This window comes from Ovis canadensis, chromosome 13, assembly GCF_042477335.2.
Source record: "Ovis canadensis isolate MfBH-ARS-UI-01 breed Bighorn chromosome 13, ARS-UI_OviCan_v2, whole genome shotgun sequence".
NCBI classification, from domain to species: Eukaryota; Metazoa; Chordata; class Mammalia; order Artiodactyla; family Bovidae; genus Ovis; species Ovis canadensis.
In genome coordinates, this window is record NC_091257.1 from 6,570,997 (window position 1) to 6,579,315 (window position 8,319).

Genomic DNA, 8,319 nt, shown 5'->3' on the forward strand with positions numbered 1-8,319 from the left:
GCACACGTGGTGGGAGTCGATCATCGGCTTGAACGTCAAGGCAGTGCAGGGAAAACAGGTTCCTCTGGAATGGACTGACACATCTGGGGGTCTCTTGGAATGGTAGCACGACTCTGGAGTTCCTCTCCCCTTTCCTTTGGAGAGCGCCTCCTCTTGAGATGCGACGGGAACGCCGGGAATTCTTTCCCTACGAAACAGGGAAAGGATCCCTCATCTCGAGCTAGGAGGCGGAAACGGGGCTCCCCTGGATGTGTGCTGGACCCCACGTGCTTCCTCTCGAGTGGAGACGGGTATGTCGGGGAACTTCTGGACTTGCAGGAAGGGTGTGAAGGACCCTTAGGAAGTTCCAGTTGTTAGACGTGATTATCCTCGAGAAGCCTCAGCGGAAATGGGCCTCATCTCGCCTGGAGGGCAAAACCTCCTGGATTTTCTCGAGTTGCGGCAGGTGCTTCGACTTACGAGGGGGACCTCAGGGACCCGCTCTGGTGGCCTCAGGAAAGGCCAGTCCCCATGCGAGTTCCTCGGGGGCCTCTCGGGATTCCTCTCCCGTCGATGCCGGGTCCTAAGACCTTGTGTGGAGTCGGGACCGGGACCTGAGGATTCCTCTCCAGTGCTGACATGGATCTTGGGGTACTTCTGGAGTCTCCCCAGGGGAGTCAGTCCTCGTCTCGAATGCGGGCCTGCACTTGCGCTTTCCTCCAGAGCGGTAGCAGCAGTGTCACGCAGTCCGCCGTGTAGATCAAAGGATCTATGGTTTTCCCTCGAGTCTTTCCCACGAAGCTTTCCCACCAGGATTTCCCACAGGGCTGTACCACGTGCACACGTGGTGGGACTCGATCCTCGGCTTGAACGTCAAGGAAGTGCAGGGAAAACAGGTTCCTCTGGAATGGACTGACACATCTGGGGGTCTCTTGGAATGGTGACACGACCCTGGAGTTCCTCTCGCCTTTCCTGTGGAGAGTGCCTCCTCTTGAGATGCGACGGGAACGCCGGGAATTCTTTCCCTACGAAACAGGGAAAGGATCCCTCATCTCGAGCTAGGGGGCGGAAACGGGGCTCCCCTGGATGTGTGCGGGACCCCATGTGCTTCCTCTCGAGTGGACACGGGTATGTCGGGGAACTTCTTGAGTTGCAGCAAGGGTGTGAAGGACCCTTTGGAAGTTCCAGTGGTTAGATGTGATTAGCCTCGAGAGCCTCAGCGGAAATGGGCCTCATCTCGCCTGAAGGGCAAAACCTCCTGGATTTTCTCGAGTTGCGGCAGGTGCTCTCGACTTACGACGGGGACCTCAGGGACCCACTCTGGTGGCCTCAGGAAAGGCCAGTCCCCATTCGAGTTCGTCGGGGGCCTCTCGGGATTCCTCTCCCGTCGATGCCGGGGCCTAAGACCTTGTTTGGAGTCAGGGCCGGAACCTGAGGATTCCTCTCCAGTGCTGATATGGATCTTGGGGTACTTCTGGAGTCTCCCGAGGGGAGTCAGTCTTCGTCTCGAATGCGGGCATGCACTTGCGCTTTCCTCCAGAGCGGTAGCAGCAGCGTCATGCAGTCCGCCGCGTGGATCAAAGGATCTATGGTTTTCCCTCGAGTCTTTCCCACGTAGCTTTCCCACGAGGCTTTCCCACGAGGCTTTCCCACAGGGCTGTCCCACGTGCACACGTGGTGGGAGTCGATCCTCGACTTGAACGTCAAGGCAGTGCAGGGAAAACAGGTTCCTCTGGAATGGACTGACACATCTGGGGGACTCTTGGAATGGTGGCACGACCCTGGAGTTCCTCTCGTCTTTCCTGTGGAGAGCGCCTCCTCTTGAGATGCGACGGGAACGCCGGGAATTCTTTCCCTATGAAACAGGGAAAGGATCCCTCATCTCGAGCTAGGAGGCGGAAACAGGGCTCCCCTAGATGTGTGCGGGACCCTCGTGCTTCCTCTCGAGTGGAGACGGGTATGTCGGGGAACTTCTTGAGTTGCAGCAAGGGTGTGAAGGACCCTTTGGGAGTTCCAGTGGTTAGATATGATTAGCCTCGAGATGCCTCAGCGGAAATGGGCCTCATCTCGCCTGGAGGGCAAAACCTCATGGATTTTCCCGAGTTGCGGCAGGTGCTCTCGACTTACGACGGGGACCTCAGGGACCCGCTCTGGTGGCCTCAGGAAAGGCCAGTCCCCATTCGAGTTCGTCGGGGGCCTCTCGGGATTCCTATCCCGTCGATGCCGGGGCCTAAGACCTTGTTTGGAGTCAGGGCCGGAACATGAGGATTCCTCTCCAGTGCTGATATGGATCTTGGGGTACTTCAGGAGTCTCCCGAGGGGAGTCAGTCTTCGTCTCGAATGCGGGCATGCACTTGCGCTTTCCTCCAGAGCGGTAGCAGCACTGTCACGCAGTCCGCCGCGTGGATCAAAAGATCTATGGTTTTCCCTCGAGTCTTTCCCACGAGGCTTTCCCACGAGGCTTTCCGACAGGGCTGTCCCAGGTGCACACTTGGTGGGAGTCGATCCTCGGCTTGAACGTCAAGGCAGTGCAGGGAAAACAGGTTCCTCTGGAATGGACTGACACATCTGGGGGTCTCTTGGAATGGTGGCACGACTCTGGAGTTCCTCTCCCCTTTCCTGTGGAGAGCGCCTCCTCTTGAGATGCGACGGGAACGCCGGGAATTCTTTCCCTACGAAACAGGGAAAGGATCCCTCATCTCGAGCTAGGAGGCGGAAACGGGGCTCCCCTGGATGTGTGCGGGAGCCCACGTGCTTCCTCTCGAGTGGAGACGGGTATGTCGGGGAACTTCTTGAGTTGCAGCAAGGGTGTGAAGGACCCTTAGGAAGTTCCAGTTGTTAGACGTGATTAGCCTCGAGAAGCCTCAGGGGAAATGGGCCTCATCTCGCCTGGAGGGCAAAACCTCCTGGATTTTCTCGAGTTGCGGCAGGTGCTCTCGACTTACGACGGGGACATCAGGGACCCGCTCTGGTGGCCTCAGGAAAGGCCAGTCCCCATGCGAGTTCCTCGGGGGCTTCTCGGGATTCCTCTCCCGTCGATGCCGGGGATTAAGACCTTGTGTGGATTCGGGGCCGGAACCTGAGGATTCCTCTCCAGTGCTGACATGGATCTTGGGGTACTTCGGGAGTCTCCACAGGGGAGTCAGTCCTCGTCTCGAATGCGGGCATGCACTTGCGCTTTCCTCCAGAGCGGTAGCAGCACTGTCACGCAGTCCGCCGCGTGGATCAAAGGATTTATGGTTTTCCCTCGAGTCTTTCCCACGAGGCTTTCCCACGAGGCTTTCCCACAGGGCTGTCCCACGTGCACACGTGGTGGGAGTCGATCCTCGGCTTGAGCGTCAAGGCAATGCAGGGAAAACAGGTTCCTCTGGAATGGACTGACACATCTGGGGGTCTCTTGGAATGGTAGCACGACTCTGGAGTTCCTCTTCCCTTTCCTGTGGAGAGCGCCTCCTCTTGAGATGCGACGGGAACGCCGGGAATTCTTTCCCTACGAAACAGGGAAAGGATCCCTCATCTCGAGCTAGGAGGCGGAAACGGGGCTCCCCTGGATGTGTGCGGGACCCCACGTGCTTCCTCTCGAGTGGAGACGGGTATGTCGGGGAACTTCTGGACTTGCAGGAAGGGTGTGAAGGACCCTTAGGAAGTTCCAGTTGTTAGACGTGATTATCCTCGAGAAGCCTCAGCGGAAATGGGCCTCATCTCGCCTGGAGGGCAAAACCTCCTGGATTTTCTCGAGTTGCGGCAGGTGCTTCGACTTACGAGGGGGACCTCAGGGACCCGCTCTGGTGGCCTCAGGAAAGGCCAGTCCCCATGCGAGTTCCTCGGGGGCCTCTCGGGATTCCTCTCCCGTCGATGCCGGGTCCTAAGACCTTGTGTGGAGTCGGGACCGGGACCTGAGGATTCCTCTCCAGTGCTGACATGGATCTTGGGGTACTTCTGGAGTCTCCCCAGGGGAGTCAGTCCTCGTCTCGAATGCGGGCCTGCACTTGCGCTTTCCTCCAGAGCGGTAGCAGCAGTGTCACGCAGTCCCGCGTGGATCAAAGGATCTATGGTTTTCCCTCGAGTCTTTCCCACGAGGCTTTCCCACGAGGCTTTCCCACAGGGCTGTCCCACGTGCACACGTGGTGGGAGTCGATCCTCGGCTTGAACGTCAAGGAAATGCAGGGAAAACAGGTTCCTCTGGAATGGACTGACCCATCTGGGGGACTCTTGGAATGGTGGCACGACCCTGGAGTTCCTCTCGCCTTTCCTGTGGAGAGCGCCTCCTCTTGAGATGCGACGGGAACGCCGGGAATTCTTTCCCTACGAAATAGGGAAAGGATCCCTCATCTCGAGCTAGGAGGCGGAAACGGGGCTCCCCTGTATGTGTGCGGGACCCCACGTGCTTCCTCTCGAGTGGAGACGGTTATGTCGGGGAACATCTTGAGTTGCAGCAAGGGTGTGAAGGACCCTTTGGAAGTTCCAGTGGTTAGATGTGATTAGCCTCGAGAAGCCTCAGCGGAAATGGGTCTCATCTCTCCTGGAGGGCAAAACCTCCTGGATTTTCTCGAGTTGCCGCAGGTGCTCTCGACTTACGACGGGGACCTCAGGGACCCGCTCTGGTGGCCTCAGGAAAGGCCAGTCACCATGCGAGTTCCTCGGGGGCATCTCGGGATTCCTCTCCCGTCGAAGCCGTGGCCTAAGACCTTGTGTGGAGTCGGGGCCGGAACCTGAGGATTCCTCTCCAGTGCTGAGATGGATCTTGGGGTACTTCTGGAGTCTCCCCAGGGGAGTCAGTCCTCGTCTCGAATGCGGGCATGCACTTGCGCTTTCCTCCAGAGCGGTAGCAGCAGTGTCACCCAGTCCGCCGCCTGGATCAAAGGATCTATGGTTTTCCTTCGAGTCTTTCAGTCGAGGCTTTCCCACGAGGCTTTCTCACAGGGCTGTCCCACGTTCACACGTGGTGGGAGTCGATCCTCGGCTTGAACGTCAAGGCAGTGCAGGGAAAACAGGTTCCTCTGGAATGGACTGACACATCTGGGGGACTCTTGGAATGGTGGCACGACCCTGGAGTTCCTCTCGCCTTTCCTGTGGAGAGCGCCTCCTCTTGAGATGCGACGGGAACGCCGGGAATTCTTTCCCTACGAAACAGGGAAAGGATCCCTCATCTCGAGATAGGAGGCGGAAACGGGGCTCCCCTGGATGTGTGCGGGACGCCCGTGCTTCCTCTCGAGTGGAGACGGGTATGTCGGGGAACTTCTTAAGTTGCAGCAAGGGTGTGAAGGACCCTTTGGAAGTTCGAGTGGTTAGATGTTATTAGCCTCGAGAAGCCTCAGCGGAAATGGGCCTCATCTCGCCTGGAGGGCAACACCTCCTGGATTTTCTCGAGTTGCGTCAGGTGATCCCGACTTACGACGGGGACCTCGGGGACCCGCTATGGTGGCCTCAGGAAAGGCCAGTCCCCAAGCGAGTTCCTCGGGGGCCTCTCAGGTTTCCTCTCCCGGCGATGCCGGGGCCTAAGACCTTGTGTGGAGTCGGGGCCGGAACCTGAGGATTCCTCTCCAGTGCTGACATGGATCTTGGGGTACTTTTGGAGTCTCCCCAGGGGAGTCAGTCCTCGTCTCGAATGCGGGCATGCACTTCGCTTTCGCCCAGAGCGGTAGCAGCAGTTTCACGCAGTCCGCCGCCTGGATCAAAGGATCTATGGTTTTCCCTCGAGTCTTTCCCACGTAGCTTTCCCACGAGGCTTTCCCACGAGGCTTTCCCACAGGGCTGTCCCACGTGCACACGTGGTGGGAGTCGATCCTCGACTTGAACGTCAAGGCAGTGCAGGGAAAACAGGTTCCTCTGGAATGGACTGACACATCTGGGGGACTCTTGGAATGGTGGCACGACCCTGGAGTTCCTCTCGTCTTTCCTGTGGAGAGCGCCTCCTCTTGAGATGCGACGGGAACGCCGGGAATTCTTTCCCTATGAAACAGGGAAAGGATCCCTCATCTCGAGCTAGGAGGCGGAAACAGGGCTCCCCTAGATGTGTGCGGGACCCTCGTGCTTCCTCTCGAGTGGAGACGGGTATGTCGGGGAACTTCTTGAGTTGCAGCAAGGGTGTGAAGGACCCTTTGGTAGTTCCAGTGGTTAGATATGATTAGCCTCGAGATGCCTCAGCGGAAATGGGCCTCATCTCGCCTGGAGGGCAAAACCTCATGGATTTTCCCGAGTTGCGGCAGGTGCTCTCGACTTACGACGGGGACCTCAGGGACCCGCTCTGGTGGCCTCAGGAAAGGCCAGTCCCCATTCGAGTTCGTCGGGGGCCTCTCGGGATTCCTCTCCCGTCGATGCCGGGGCCTAAGACCTTGTTTGGAGTCAGGGCCGGAACCTGAGGATTCCTCTCCAGTGCTGATATGGATCTTGGGGTACTTCAGGAGTCTCCCGAGGGGAGTCAGTCTTCGTCTCGAATGCGGGCATGCACTTGCGCTTTCCTCCAGAGCGGTAGCAGCACTGTCACGCAGTCCGCCGCGTGGATCAAAAGATCTATGGTTTTCCCTCGAGTCTTTCCCACGAGGCTTTCCCACGAGGCTTTCCCACAGGGCTGTCCCACGTGCACACTTGGTGGGAGTCGATCCTCAGCTTGAACGTCAAGGCAGTGCAGGGAAAACAGGTTCCTCTGGAATGGACTGACACATCTGGGGGTCTCTTGGAATGGTGGCACGACTCTGGAGTTCCTCTCCCCTTTCCTGTGGAGAGCGCCTCCTCTTGAGATGCGACGGGAACGCCGGGAATTCTTTCCCTACGAAACAGGGAAAGGATCCCTCATCTCGAGCTAGGAGGCGGAAACGGGGCTCCCCTGGATGTGTGCGGGAGCCCACGTGCTTCCTCTCGTGTGGAGACGGGTATGTCGGGGAACTTCTTGAGTTGCAGCAAGGGTGTGAAGGACCCTTAGGAAGTTCCAGTTGTTAGACGTGATTAGCCTCGAGAAGCCTCAGGGGAAATGGGCCTCATCTCGCCTGGAGGGCAAAACCTCCTGGATTTTCTCGAGTTGCCGCAGGTGCTCTCGACTTACGACGGGGACCTCAGGGACCCGCTCTGGTGGCCTCAGGAAAGGCCAGTCCCCATGCGAGTTCCTCGGGGGCTTCTCGGGATTCCTCTCCCGTCGAAGCCGTGGCCTAAGACCTTGTGTGGAGTCGGGGCCGGAACCTGAGGATTCCTCTCCAGTGCTGAGATGGATCTTGGGGTACTTCTGGAGTCTCCCCAGGGAAGTCAGACCTCGTCTCGAATGCGGGCATGCACTTGTGCTTTCCTCAGGAGCGGTAGCAGCAGAGTCACGCAGTCCGCCGCGTGGATCAAAGGATCTATTGTTTTCCCTCGAGTCTTTCCCACGAAGCTTTCCCACCAGGATTTCCCACAGGGCTGTACCACGTGCACACGTGGTGGGACTCGATCCTCGGCTTGAACGTCAAGGAAGTGCAGGGAAAACAGGTTCCTCTGGAATGGACTGACACATCTGGGGGTCTATTGGAATGGTGACACGACCCTGGAGTTCCTCTCGCCTTTCCTGTGGAGAGTGCCTCCTCTTGAGATGCGACGGGAACGCCGGGAATTCTTTCCCTACGAAACAGGGAAAGGATCCCTCATCTCGAGCTAGGGGGCGGAAACGGGGCTCCCCTGGATGTGTGCGGGACCCCATGTGCTTCCTCTCGAGTGGACACGGGTATGTCGGGGAACTTCTTGAGTTGCAGCAAGGGTGTGAAGGACCCTTTGGAAGTTCCAGTGGTTAGATGTGATTAGCCTCGAGAGCCTCAGCGGAAATGGGCCTCATCTCGGCTGAAGGGCAAAACCTCCTGGATTTTCTCGAGTTGCGGCAGGTGCTCTCGACTTACGACGGGGACCTCAGGGACCCGCTCTGGTGGCCTCAGGAAAGGCCCGTCCCCATGCGAGTTCCTCGGGGACCTCTTGGGATTCCTCTCCCGTCGATGCCGGGGCCTAAGACCTTGTGTGCAGTCGGGGCCGGAACCTGAGGATTCCTCTCCAGTGCTGACATGGATCTTGGGGTACTTCTGGAGTCTCCCCAGGGGAGTCAGTCCTCGTCTCGAATGCGGGCCTGCACTTGCGCTTTCCTCCAGAGCGGTAGCAGCAGTTTCACGCAGTCCGCCGCGTGGATCAAAGGATCTATGGTTTTCCCTCGAGTCTTTCCCACGGTGCATTCCCACGATGCTTTCCCACAGGGCTGTCCAACGTCACACGTGGTGGGAGTCGATCCTCGGCTTGAACGTCAAGGCAGTGCATAGAAAACAGGTTCCTCTGAAATGGACTGACACATCTGGGGGACTCTTGGAATGGTGGCACGACCCTGGAGTTCCT